The sequence below is a fragment of the Leptonotus elevatus genome, chromosome 5 (genome assembly GCF_054856555.1).
Source record: "Leptonotus elevatus isolate MCC_2025b chromosome 5, RoL_Lele_1.0, whole genome shotgun sequence".
In the NCBI taxonomy this organism is placed as follows: Eukaryota; Metazoa; Chordata; class Actinopteri; order Syngnathiformes; family Syngnathidae; genus Leptonotus; species Leptonotus elevatus.
In genome coordinates, this window is record NC_141243.1 from 16,231,503 (window position 1) to 16,246,649 (window position 15,147).

At 39.5% G+C, this 15,147-nt stretch overlaps 1 long non-coding RNA gene across 1 annotated transcript; it reads right to left on the reverse strand.

Annotated features, from left to right (window-relative positions):
• Positions 1-11,510: 11,510 nt before the first annotated feature.
• Positions 11,511-15,147, reverse strand: LOC147173916 (uncharacterized). Its single transcript, XR_015094918.1, has 4 exons — positions 14,767-15,147; positions 13,946-14,340; positions 13,566-13,631; positions 11,511-13,445 (listed from the first exon to the last, which is right to left on the reverse strand). It is a non-coding gene; the product is annotated as an uncharacterized LOC147173916 (long non-coding RNA).

Sequence of the window (15,147 nt, forward strand, 5' to 3'; positions counted from 1 at the left end):
GATCGTAATCATCGTGCAGCCTACGCTATTTTCGCTTTAAAAGTCAAATGGGGTCATGCGGGACAGTGATCTACTTGGTTGAGCAGAAACGGTCCAAGTGTAAAAAGTCATTGTAAAGGCGCCTATAGAACTGGAGTGGAATATGTCATGATTTTTGTATCAGTCCGACAGACATGATCGGGATTGCTCCACCTTTGAACAGGTAACATTTAAATCACATGGAATATTTTGTCTTGTATTATTATCATTTTAAACATGATGAGCATTTTAGTCTGCAGTGTCATTGGTGAACCACGCGTGTTCAACGACATCCTTCACTAAGTGGCCGACGCTATCATAATAAAATTATACCAGCAGACACGCACACACACGCACACATTCATATTCTTCTTCTCTGCAGGTGCTGTCATAGGCCACTTCAGCCTCCCAACTTTTCCTTCCTCTCCTCACTTTGCCTTTGTTCCCGGACTGCACACCGCCATGTCCAGGTCTCGCCCCCGGGGAGTTCAGCCTGGCAGGAGGCTTGTTTCCAGAGCTTTGCTCGTTTTCTCCCCGTTCTCTTCTCCTTATCTCTCCTCTTTCTTTCTTTTTTTTTTCTTTTTTTTTTATCTGTGCCGGTGCAAGCTAATTACCGGCGCATTCTCCTCCTGCCAAGTGCACGCCGCTTCTGTCGAACACCTATCCGCTTCCCACCCTCCATGCCAGCGCCACCCCCGCTCCTCTGTTTCTCTCCTCCTGGAGCGAGGGGAGGCGGAGGGGATGGGTACAGATGTGTATTAATGAAGCAGCGAAGGGCAGGGGGTGACTCATAGAGAGGGCGAGGGAGGGAGGGGATGCGGAGCAAAAGGCGATTTACATGCAGAGACGAAGACGGTCTCCACTTTTTCCCAACGCCTCGCTTCCCTATCTGCCTTTTCTCTCTCTCTCGCTCGATCTCTGACTGTTCCTCTCTGCCTCCGCGTCCCCTTCCCATCATACTGGCGTCTTTCACTTTGCTGCACCCTCAGTCTCCTCTAGCTCCTCGTCCCTCTCCTTTGCTCTCCAGCTTGCTGCCACTGCTGATTTGAATAATTCAGCACAAGCTGGTATTCTCCAGGGCCCCATTGTCTGTGCGCGGCAGGCAAATAAGGAGCGAGGCAGCGCAAAAGGAGAGACAGAGAGAAGAGGAATGGGGGAGTCCAGGGCAGTATATGTATGAGTATGTGAATGGTGGAGGGGGGAGTGGGAGGTCCACCCTGCCCGCCTTCACCTAGCTGCGGTGTAAATCAGCACTAATGAGGTAGAGGAGGAATACCTGGGCCTTGTACTAGACTACAGAAGACTCAGGTAGGCAAGCACATTAAAGGACACAGACTGACGTGCATGTAGCCATCTGCATTCAAACAACACTTTCATCACCTTGTTTTCAGTTATTGACTTGTTGCTAACCTTCACTCCTATATGTGTGCAGTCTGACACATGTTCAATGTCATGTTTCAGTGGGAGGAGTGGAGGAACTGGTAGTTTTGGCACACATAAAAAGTTTCTAAGTCTAAAAGGACAAAACTGTCAACGTAAACCATCGTCACTGCTATCTACTGTTTTGTTTCTCCCAAAAACTGAAAAACTATTTTGCTGTGCATTTAGCATTTCCCCGAAATATTGCACTATGCCACATTTAAAAAAACGATATGCTTAAATTAGTATTGTATACCTTTTATACCCATCCACGTATCACTAATGGCTGGATGACAAACCCAACAGCCAAACGGATGTCATGATTATCATACAATTATTTAATCAGTACATCATGACAAAGCAAACAAAGCTGTGTTCTTATATTTCCTGCCGACGTGAAGTGTCTGTCAGGTGTCTTCAAATGTTGCTAGAGCTTTCAAAATGAATCGATTAATTGACAAGTAATCAATAATCGAATTAATCAACAACTATTTTAATAATCGAGTTATCATTTGGAGCCTCTTTTTGTTTTTCATTTAAAATAGTCCAAATCCTCTGATTTCAGCATATCAACAGTTATTGTTCACTGATTTAAGTAGTACTTCATAAAAGAAGACTGATTATCTTCTGTGTTTAATCAAAATAAGACATTTGCTAACATCTGTTTTTACTTCGGAAAACAATGACCGATACCGCAGTACAACATCAATCTTTTTTTTTATCACTATAGGAATACGAAGTACGACATAAACACCAATCAATGGTTAATAAACAGTAATCAGGGAAGAAATGCTTTTTGTAGTACACTTAATGCAAAATTAAAATGAATCCGAATAGCTGATTACTCAATTGAATAATCGATAGATTAATCAATTCTAAAAAATATTCGATAGCGACAACACTAATATTTACTTTATTTTCGTTTTATCGAGGACAACGTGTCACCCCACAATATAGAAATATCACTAATTAATCGTGTTCCATGTTGAAGAATGAATTCCAACATAATCACACTTTCAAACAAAGACTTTAAAACCAATTTGGTTTGTGAAATGCACATCACCTTTAGCACTATATGTTAAGTCACCAGTCCAGATCCTGCCTATTACGCTGTAGCATGTCTAGTATAAGATTCTCCTCTAGCGTCTAAATTCTCTGCTGACACTCGTTAACGCCCTCAAAGCAAGCTAGTTTTAGCAGGCTAAAATATGCTATAAGTCATGATATTTAGGATAACTTGGATATCATTCAGACTGTGTTTGACTTGGGAGGATCATCTGAATTTCTTTGCTTGAACTTTTACTCTTTTATTTATTTATTTATTTATTTATATATTTTTCGGCAAAAGAAAACACCTCCAGTCACTGTCTGCCTTCATCCCATCCACTATCAGTAGTGACTTTGGCAAAGGAGGGGGGCTGAAATGTGCCCCGTCCATGGGAACTTCCCCAGATGACAGACAATACAAAGACTGGCCTCAGATCAGCTGAATCTAACAAAGCTCCCGAGACTCTAACTACACGGCAGATTCTTCACACCCTACTGGTGATTTGTTCCCATAAGAAAATATGTCAGTAATCGCTACACCTTCATGAATATGAACCAATGTGGAAGCTTTGTACTGGCTACACGGTGGCTTCAGTCAAATAGCATTCTCTTAGGAGATGACACACGAGCCCATGAAATGGAGGTAGGTTGAATTTCTTTAAAAATATATATAGCTAATGTCTAGACATGAAAGGAATGATGCAAATGTTGTGAAAGGACTTTCTTTTATAATTCGACTACGCCTGCTGTCAGGCATGGGTATTGTGGAATGTAATCCTTTGAAAGTGTTTGGAAGCATAAATTCCACACGAGGTAATGCACATCATTTTAATCAATCATCATTTCAATATTTGAGTCCTGTGAGTGAGCAACTTAAATGATTCGTGTCAATGGGAGGCTTGACCATGAGTTTTGATAAAGATCCATAGCTGTTTCTATGGGTACACTTTACAAGTCTAATAATACAGTGGAAACACTTATTATATGTTATTTATGTCAAATAAAAAGCCATCTAACGTGTCAGATCGGCTCATTAAAGTGGAAGCCAAAGCAAAAACCTTCTTTGCAATATATTCTATGCGGCCCCACTACTGTAAATGCGGCATTCTGAATATTATTGTGTTTATGGAACTAAGTAGCAAAAAACACCTGTTTTTTCCTATATCAGGGGGCGGCCATTTTGCCTTGCTGTCGACTGAAAATGACATCACAGTTGCGACCCATCACGGCCCGCCTGTTTTCTGAGTTTGGTCATGTGACATTCGCAAGCTGAGCCGTGATTGGTCTTTACCTGAACCCTGAGCAACTGTGACAAAATGGCCGCCCCTCGAGATGGATAAAAACGGGGATGCTGCTGCTTAATTCATATTCTACAAATACAATATTAATCATAATAACGTGTTTACACTAGTGGGGCTGTATAGAATATATTGTAAATATATATATATTTTTTTAGGTTGGCTACCACTTTAAACAGCAAATCCCAAATCAGTGCTCTCTTCCCTTTTCCTTCCTCCATTCCCTGCTTGTTTCATGTTTATCCTATCCTCCATCCAATCCAAAAGTGTGTTAAAGTGCTGTTTTTAGCCATAAAATTAGGAAAAGGTGAACCACTAATCTCACTTTCACAAGATAGACATATGTTATCTAAATTATTGCACTCAATCAAAGATAAAAGAACAACATGACTCTCTTTACACCCATATTCTTTTGAGAAACATATGCACTTGTCTATGGACATGTCATTTAGCCAAAATCAGATGAGGGTGAAATATTCCAAGTACAACAAAAATAAGGAAACCAGCAGACATCTGTTAAACAGCTGATAGGAATTCTCCAAGATGAGGGATTAAACATAAAGATGAGAAAAGCCGCAAGAAAGCTGGAGCATGAAGAAGAAACATTAGATCCGAAATGACTGGAGTGTATTAAAATGATTGTATAGGTTTCTTGATCCACGCCATACAAATCTAATCTAAAGTACATTCCATTCATAAAATGTCATTTCATCATAGCGGTGTGACCACTTGCCTTCTTGTATAACGTGTACCACAAGTGACTCATGACCCGAGCACAACAGGGTAAATGTTATCTAATTCCGATGCGAAGCTTCTCAACAGCGAAAGCAACACAAAACCGGTTTACAGCACGCACACACAACAGACCACGAGCCGGCCCTGTCACTCCCACGGGCACAGGCAGTAATCAGGAGAAGTGAGTGCTTAAGGAGTGTCAACAGAAACAAACCCAGTGCATGGTTTAGACCAGATTGAAGTGATAGCTCATTGCCAGTGACATAATGTAGATGAATGGTGGCGCAATCCATCAGAGGAGGACGGCTGGCGTGAATGTGAGACTTGAGAAGAGGAGGGGTGTGACTCGCTTACTGTCTTGGCTGCTTGTAGGGATCTCCTTACACTACACCTGTTAACACCAATCCCCCTTGTACCAACAGTAAAATGATCCTTTCGTCCAAAGCGAGAAGAAGGGAAGTGAACAGCGAAGAAAGTAAACATGAAAGAAGGAGAGAGGGGGGGGGGGTGAAATGAAGAAAAGGAGAGTAAGAAATATGTTTGGTTGGTTTTAAAAAGACTCACACTTCCGGTCGTGATGGATAATAATATTTAAAGCTGGGAGAGTCAAGTTATGCTCACTTACTGCAGCTCACGTACACGTTGTGACTAACACAAGAGGGACATCTAGTGGTACATATGTGAACTTGTCATACTTCTAAATAAACTTGTGGGAATGTGTACAAAAGTTTTCTGCATGGATGTCAAACGTCACAAAGTCAGCTGTGATGAATTATTGTAGTATGTTACGACGATGTCACGAGGGGGGGAAAAAATGAAATTATTCTTTTCACATGAAAGAGAATATAGTATGCTTTGAACATGTTCTTTTATATACAACATCTGCATGTCATTTTTTTTATGTGCGTCTCATATGACCACCACATTTTGTTCTTGAGTGTGACGTAATGTATCTATCGCTGCCCGTATTGTTTTGTCAATGAATAGCGGGTGCATAACAACCAACAATAGAAAGAAAAGCTGTAAGATGCCGACAAAAGTGAAAAGCATCTTAATAATTACCTATTTAGATCAGAAACCATTTTAAATATTTGATAATTAAAAAAAAACAACATTTTGTTATTTCAGTGCATTGTCAAAAACCTATCTTCACATACACATCACAATACAAATATAGCCATCATTTTTAAAACTTGGATGAAAATCATTAGTAGTCAATGACAGTCTGGAGCCAGCACATCATTAAACATCAGTGAGTCTGTTCCATTAGCAGCCAAGCATGGTCGTGCTGTAACACTGCTCCCACTATGTTTGACAGTTGATGTGGTATGTTTTAGATCATGAGCTGTTCCTTTTCTTCTTTTCTCTTACTATTGTCTGATCTGGATTCTATCTGTTCATTTGATTACAGAACACTGTTGTTTTTTGCTGATTTTGAGCAACCCTGGACTTTAGTCACAAGTCAATTATATTTACATACATATTATTATTATTATTATTATTATTATTATTGTTGTTGTTATTCATTTTAAACTAGAAAGTATACAGTCAAACACAATAGCGGTTCATCAACAGAGGGCACAGGTGCACTGAGGTGCAGCCCTCCAACCCAGAAGAGGAAACAATTCAATAATGAAAATACAATACTATAATAACAACACTTCAAAGTGTAATAAATCTATTGATGAGTATAATTGATTTGTTGATTTCTGGCATCTCAAAGTCAACAATGACGGAGCACAGATTTGGGCGCACACAACATCGCTGACTGAGTTAAAACATCCAATATGGCTGACGTGTCTGTGCGGTGGCCATATTGTATGTGGCTCAGCCAGGCTTCATTAGTTTGGTTTTCATGTTCAACTCCATGAAGTCTTCTGTCCGCCTCATCATTAATGGCTCATATTCTGTGTTGTTTCACAAGGTTAGCTCCATACATGATCAACTCCCTACCACTCTACCAAAGTGCCAGTGTGTCTCCAGAGACTGAGACCAAGTGACTGACTGACCATGGTGCGGGATAAGATGTCAGTAGTTTAGTTATTTTCTACTTTACTCCTCTTAGTCTTATTAGTTACCTCAAATTATTGAAATATTAAAAATATTAGTATTTTGATTTGACAATCAATTGAATTTTAGAGCATAAAGGTTAATATTGGCGGCATCAAAATTTCAGTATCAATCACTAACTGAGACATACTCAGACATAACATTCATTGAAAACTCTCCACTGTAGGGCACAATTCAGTATAAGCCATGCAATGAATGTATTGTCACTCTGTTGTGTGGCGCATGAACTGCTCTATTTCCACAATTGTTCAGATCTGTTGCCTTTTTGTGATTACCGAACCATTCAGTATTGCTTTAATGCCTATTTAAATAATAATTAATTTGACAATGAGTTAAAAAGCATATGTACATTTGATGCCCATCAGTAAAATCACACATTTTTAAATGCAAAAGTTAAAAACAATAAGCTCATATTTAAGACTTAAACACCATCACTGCCTGCTCAGATAACAGATTACATTCAAAGCCCTTTTTCTATTCCTCATCCTCAAATGTCTGCCTCTTACACTGTGACTCTAACGAGTCACGTCCATCTAGCAATTATTATGAAATTAAAGCTATTTTCCATGGCTGCTGTTTGCCCAGGTAATAACCACACCGAGATAGGCTTCATTCATTTAGCATTTTAGTTCAGCTCAATTCCTGTCGCATTAGCAAGTGGAGCAAAATCAGAGTGTCACTCAGATATTCTGCTTAATGGTTCGGCAATGGCCCAGGCTTTTTTTTTTGTCTTTTTTTTTCCTTTCGCGATCCTCCTAACCCTATCTTCCTGCCAATTACGCTGTTTAATCTATATGTAGATAATGGTGTCCAAGACCTCCCTGTTGAAATGTCAGGTGTGAAGAGGTTATTAGCTAACTTTTAATTACTGTCCATCATTCAGTAGCTCAGGACAGATTGGCTTGCTTTGACTGTTCGCTTATCGGAACTCTGAATGTTGGCTGCGAGAAGAGGAAAGAAAGACATTCAGGAAGCACCAGGCTGTTGTGATATGAAGTCAGAGCTTTATATCACCGTTTTCACATTATTAATGGGGTTCCACGTGCAGGGGAGAAGATGGTTAGACCAAGAACATCCTGTCTAATATCCATGCATTTTTAAAAAGTTTAGAGGTGAAAAGCTTAAAATGAAGATGTATGCAAGCAATTTTGCATGAACATTCATCAGAAAAAGAGTGTGCTTTTAAGTTTTCCAAAATACTTACACTATATTAGGTTTTGTGGTTCAGCAAACTCTGAGCCATGTCATCCTCGGGAACCTGCAGCAGCTTTGGGACACAGATGGCCCTTTTCTTTGCCATTTTTTTCCATAGCCATTTTCTTCCTCTTCAAATGTTTAAAAAGTCTGCAAACCATTTTCTCAAACTCCCCCTGACCCCTCTCTTAAAGACCCTATTGTATATTTCAAGACCCTAACTCGCTGCTCTCGACTGCAACTCATGGTCTTTTGTGTTTGAGGCCCACAATAACACGAGCGCCAGCCAGAATCTCTCAAATCCTGGACTCACTTTATAATGCATACAACTATGTGCAATTATGAAAATACGATGTTTGTCCATATGTTAGCCCTGGTTCTTAGAAGAGTATGCCATTTTTATTCTAGGATTGCAGGAACCGTTGTGGATCCCAGTATGTGTGTTTGTTTTCCCATTATAGCATGCAGGGTACTTTCTTCATTATGGAGAAAAACCTCTCCCATTTTGGGGCAATTTAATCTCCCAAAAAAATTTAAAATTAAAATAACAAATCACAGGTCACATAATGCCATCCATTTACTATACCATAAAAAATATGAATAATAACAGTAGTTTATTAGATTTTTTTTTAATATATATATAATTTGGTGTGTAGTACTTACAATTTCAGAAACAAACAAGTGTATTTATCTTTTCCGCCCTTGAACTACCTTTGAATGAATTTACTATTTTAAAAGCAAAGCACATTTTAATCAATCACCTACTACAGCACCACTGAGAGCGTTACCACATCTACTTTTCTGCAAACATTAAAACATTTAGCTCACGTCTACAGCTAGTTCTTTCTTTGCTTCTGTTTTAGTCCACATTCATGTACTCAAAGTATATGTTTTCATAGACTGGAAAATGTTAAACCATTTAACTGAAAACATCATTAAGTCGATTAATGCTTTTCATGTCAGACTACCTCCCTTTGAACTGGAATGTGTGTGATATTTAAGACTTTAAGTGGAGTATTCTTTGAGGGGTATTGTGTGTGTTAGGACTGTGCTTGCAGCACTGCCGTGAATTATGGATGACCCATGAAGACCCTGGGCCCCGCTACCCATACCTGAGGAAACCTCTGTCATCTGGTTCGCATCCAACTCACATTTTAGGAGTGGGGGAGTAGTGCTCGCTCATGGAATAAGTGAAGAATCAAGCAAAGCTGGTGCTGGGGTCAATGAATGGGGAGGGGGGAGAATAATGGCATTAGTTTGATCACTAGCATTGCACTACTGGTATGTTCTATGTATTTCAGTTCACACAGAACCAGACCACACAAATGCAGGCATGCAAAGACAGAGAAGTCAGTGATGGGGCACGCAAGTAAAATGTTTTTTAAAAAGTAAACATTTTAGTTCCAAAAAACTGAATGGATTATTTTATGTTTACTCCTCCATACAGTTATATAAAATAACTGTAGCAGTTTGCACATAAGCTGATAAACAACAACAACATGTTGTGTAGCCACTGCAAAACAAATTTAAAGAATAACAAATAACTAATGATTCCATTCAAATGTATTGCACAAGAGAGAGAGAGAGAGAGAGAGAGAGAGAGAGAGAGAGAGAGAGAGAGAGAGAGAGAGAGAGAGAGAGAGAGAGAGAGAGAGAGAGAGAGAGAGAGAGAGAGAGAGAGAGAGAGAGAGAGAGAATTTAAAATAAAATAAATTGAAAACAGTCACATTGACATCAGACATCAGCTAACTTGATGTCTTGCTAAACTCAACATAAAGTACTTTGCAGTCGTCTAAATGGTTCATAATTAAAGCATGAATTCAAATCTCAACGAGAGAGGTCTGGTTTGGTTTTGGCCAGTTGGTGCAATTGAAAAAACTTTACTGAAAAAAGAACTAATCACTCTGCATCCAGTCTCACTCTCAGATAGTTGTTGGTGTCAATTATTTACCACCATTTACTGTGGTGACATCACTAGGTCCAAAAAATATATCATTCTTGTTATTATCAAAACCACAAAGATTTAAAGATATCCTTTTCTTAATATCAACAGGAGGAATTTCGTCACTTGAGTGACATCCAAATGTGCGTATCATCTATATAAAAGTGAAATGACATATAATGTTATTGGAAGATTGCCCCAAGAGGAAGAAGATATTAAGAAAATAAAAGAGGCATGAGAATGGAACCATGTGGCACTCCAGACCTAAGAGAGGTGGCAAAGACTATCGGTAGATTCTCTACCTATAAGGAAGAGCGAACCCATTCCAAAGCACTACTCTAGATGCCCACACAGTTCTACAGACGAGACAGGAGGATCTGATGGACCACAATGTCAAAAGCAGCTGCTAAATCTAGCAGAACCAAAACAACACAGTGACCGGAGCGTGTGGCTAAAATTCCTCAGGAGTGCGGTCCAAATTATGAATTGGTTGATGTCCAGTTATACGCAATAATCAGAAAAATGCTTAATTTTAGCAGCTCCCACTGTTCTCTGATAAACATGCCAACCGTGTCTTAATATTAAGACACCTGTAATTTGTCTTTCTTACACTTGTCCTCACTGTGCTTTTGAACGCCTCATGCCACAGTGTTGAATACGGACTGACAAGTCAATATAAGATGACAGTGATCAACATCCGCAGTAGGGACAGAATATCAATTGGGCTAATGGCTGAACGTTAACGGAATGCAGCTGATAAGTGAGCAGCAATGGAAGAATTTATAACGCAGCGGCATTGCACAGGAGCATGCGACTTCGCCGTATTACAAGAGAGTGGGAAATCAAAGACAACAAAACATATGGATTTCTATAGAAGATGATGTCACATTATAAACATTCAAATTAGAAACCTTAAAACCAATAGTCATGTTTGGGACCAGAAACGGTCAAAAAGGATTTTACATTATTTGGCTAACACTAGCTTATTTCTGGACAATAAACATTGATATTTAAGTCACCTAAAAATTAAAACACCAGATGTGATGGCTTGATGCTTTCGATGTTAATAAATTCACTAGCAGTACAAAATATACTGACGAACTTAAAACACGGAAGGGAAAAAAAAGGTGCTTCATGCAAGATGTAGAATGACATTCAAGCACCAAGCACCCACAACCATCCTCTAATTTGATGAGGCTGCCCCCTCCTGGTACGTGGCAGCCAAGCATGTGCTGCATTCTTTGAGAATGGTTTCATCTGTTATGAATGAGCAGTGATCATGTGAAGTAATCATGCTTCAGAACGATTACAGCAATCATGCAACTCAATGTGTCATTTAGGATAATGGTGCTACAGGACAAATAGCCGCTCGACTCCACATTGAACACATAGCAGGGGCGCTGTAAGGGGGAGAAAATTGACGACGATTCAAGGGCCCGTATATTTTCCATTTCTGGGTATATTGTTTTGCATAGTGTTTTTTGATTTGAGTTTTTTTGTGTGTGTGTGGGGGTTTTTTTTGTGCTTGTTTTTACGCAATAAACCCCTCATTAAAAAGGGCAATGCTTCTTCATAGCATTTTTATTCATTAACAGACTTTAATTTATATGTCAATAAAGAAAGAAAAACAATGTCCTAAATAAATATTGGCCACCAAATAAATCTGCATATTGGCCACCACATGTGGATAGTGCACACTTCACCATGGGGAGGTTCTGGGTTCTGTTCTCTGCTTGGGCCTTCCTGTGTGGAGTTTGTGTATAATTAAGTATAGCCATATAACACAATGCCACCAAACAATAAATCTGTTTATTACGTAAAGCGAAAGCAATCTGAGTACAAAAAAAGGGTCTAATAGATACAGCTTGTCCAAAAGCAGGTGTGATTTGTGGCTGTACATGAAGAGTAAAACTATGCTTAAAATCGCTAACTACATTCACTCATATGATGAGAACATGATATTTGTAGTTACTGAAAGAGTTGTTGAACAATGATTTGATGAGAGCTTTAAGTTACAGAACAGAGCCAACTCCTTTTTTCAGCTCAAATAAATGTGCTATTATTGTTTAGTGCTATAGTCGTGACAGCATTTTGCATCATATTCTTGCTCTTAACCACTACACAAAAATATTCTATAGGGTGACAAATCAGGGAGACAGACAGTATCTGTCTCACCCACTCACGCGTCTGAGCACACATTCAACTAAAGTATATTCAACCTTGTTAGCACACTCAATATGTGATGCAACTATTCTCTTACACGACAGGACGATGGCTGATTCAGTCATCGAGCTCATCAAAGATAGTCAGTTTCTTTGTTAGTTTGTTTGTTAGTTAATTAGTATGTTAGTTTGTTAGTTATTTAAAACTCTCTGATTAGTATTTGTCCTATTTCCATGTTAGTAGCATGTGGGAAAAGGTCTTGTTCATTACACAAATGATGAGTCATCGTTATGATAAGATAATTCTGGTAAACACGGGTCATGCTTTAGTCTGTTAATCAACAAGGACAAATACTATTTTGATTTGAAAAAAATATGAAAAGAAAAAAAGTTATGCAGAGCGCAGATGTTAGTACTTGGCAGCCATGCCATTGTTAGTATCAGAGGGAGTTAGTAATGTTGCCCTTGGTGACAACAATTAAAGCGGTCACCTGCAAAGCTTGACCACACCGTGCACACAAAGTCACACGCGTTCTCTGATTTCAGCCTGAAGTGTGACGTTGCATCAGTCATGAGATCTTTGTGGACTTTGTGGTCAAGTCAGGTTAGTAAGGCACTTTCATGCCATTTCCTCCCTAAATCTTGAAACCCATCTTGATGCACTCATCTAGTGTTTATATTTGATGTCCTTCGGTAATGATCAGCCTAAATAGGTCATAGAAGAGGGGTTGCAGGATCAAGAGAGAGGGTTTGTGTGTGTGTTTGCGGCCATAAAGCAGAGGGTTAGTCACTGACTGTGAGGCCAGCCAATAGCATTGAGCGGAAAGGTTAGTAGTCATCACACTGTTAGCAAGAATTAGTGTTGTTAGGGAGTTCATGTTAGTATATAATCCAGACCTCTGTAAAAATTGTCCTTCAGCGGCATTCTTAGATTTAGGTTATTAGTAGGCCTATAGTTTGATTTAGTAGCTAGGACAAAATGCCAAATAATGTATGAATATTTTGTCCAGAGTCTGGTGCATTCAGTAGCTAGATGCTTTAGAGTAAACATGCACACGGACACGCAAAGGCACAAAAAATATTGCACATGCTCACAGACGTGCGTTCACACACACTCACACTTCAGTCAAATGCACACAATACATTGACACATTTTTAAAGTGTTGGGCAATTCTTAGGCAAAATGTGTGTTTAGGGGCATTTTTATCAACTATAACTGTTATGAACTGTGAGCTCTTCAATATTTAATGACTTCTGGTGAATTCAGATGTGGTCTTACAGAAGAAAGAGAGCAACTACTAGGAGAGGTAACCAAGGCAACATGGGGGAGGTCAGTGCACACAGCAGAACAAAACAAAAAAGTGTTTTGCAGCCAGTGGCTTTTCCATGAGCCAGAACGTAGTTAATAGTGTAAAATGTGCTCTAATGCTCTTGCTAACAGAGAGAAAGGTAGAAATCGGATCCCTCACACGCATTGTTCACTGACACACAAAAGCATGAGTAGTTAATCCATCTTTCGAAGGCACAGGCTAGCAGGTACTCTGTAGCTCCAGTGTCCCCCTGCAGGAGAAAATGCATGTCAATTTGTCATAAGTCCCTTGAACCAATAAAAAATTAAAGTCAAGTCAACCCAGAATTGTTCTTGTTGTATGTGGCAGGTAACAACCAATCACAGCTCACCTGTCGTTGAGCAACTACAGTATGATGTCATTTTTAGTCGACACCAGATGGCAAAATGGCCGCCCCCTGAGATGGATTGAAAACGGATTGATTTTACTGCCGAACTCATATTCCACAAACACAATTATTATTTTTGTAATAAAAATGTTAAGAGTTGACTTCTCTTTAAATACATTTCTTGTACATGACCAAAATTTGGACTGTGTTCAATGTTAGAATTCTCACTTTAAAAGACAATATATGGCAACACATCTGTCCTGTTCCAATATACAATATATGCACTTATATGCACGTATCACACTCACAATTTAACACTAAAGAGTAAATGTGAGTGACAGTGAGGTGGGAAATTGATTTAAATCTACAAAGGCATTCTTTACCGTCAATGAGGCTGCACCGGGTGGGTCACTCAAGCGATGTTATCAGCACAGGAGCACAATGTGTCCAAAGTGACAGCCAAACTGGTGTCTATCGGTGTAACTGGCAGGGACACACAACACAAAGCTGTAAAAAGCTACAAAAACTGCAGTCCCCTAAAGCCACTATGCAACTGCATATAAATTAATTAAACAGCTACTTAAGCAACTGTTTATTAGGATCATATTTATTTAAATAGGCTAATATTGCAGGCTATAAAATGAGTCTCTCTCTTTGCTTTACAGTCTTAGGCACATAACCTGCTGCTGTTCTGCTGTTCTGCTGTTCCAGTAGCCTGAAGTGATGTCATGTCGACATGCCTTGAGGATGAATCCAATAAATACCAGCACCGTCTTTCCTAAAAATACCAAGCATATAACAGCAATAGTGTATGAATGTAAAATACAATTAAAATGGAGGGTTTGTTTACCCTCAATATCATCCAGCATTTTTTTTTCAGGAAACTGCAGGCAAATTGCTTGTGTTAAATTTAGGTCACCTAATTTGGCAGTTAAAAAAACCCGCCTCGGGATAGGTTTATGGCATGAGGAACAAAATTTTATGATAAAATATAAACAAATGATTGAAGTTTGACAACAATCACTATTACCAACTACGAGCGCGACACTAGTATCAAACTGCTCTGTATACAGTCACAGTTGAACGTTGATGAATGCTATTCAATTCAAGAAAAGACGAACGGAACGGACCGTCGCATGCAATACAATACAATACAATTGCTTGCAAATATATCATCACTATAGAGCATGGATCTTTTTCTTACCAGTCATCCGCGGGGTGCACGTCGTCTCCCACGACGTCGACATGATTGTATTAGACCTCTCACTAAAGCGTCCAACATGACAACCGTGCATCATGTTGTTCGCTGCAGTAAAAGAGCGAGATGGTCGCTCCTGCTCAGTGTTGATCTGCAGAGCTGCTGCAAGTGGGAGTGCCAAGAGATGCGGCGCACAACCCAATTTGGAACACTGGATAATGTGGATAAGTCCCGAAACAAAGGACCGCCTTGGCCGTGAGGGGCTGCACTGACATTAATAAGTCAGTGGAGCCGCTCCCCAGCTGCTGCTACAGGTTTGTGCTCTTTTGTATGGACGTCCTTTATCCGCCATCTGTTTCCCGGGCAACCAAGGACTGCCTGCGGGTA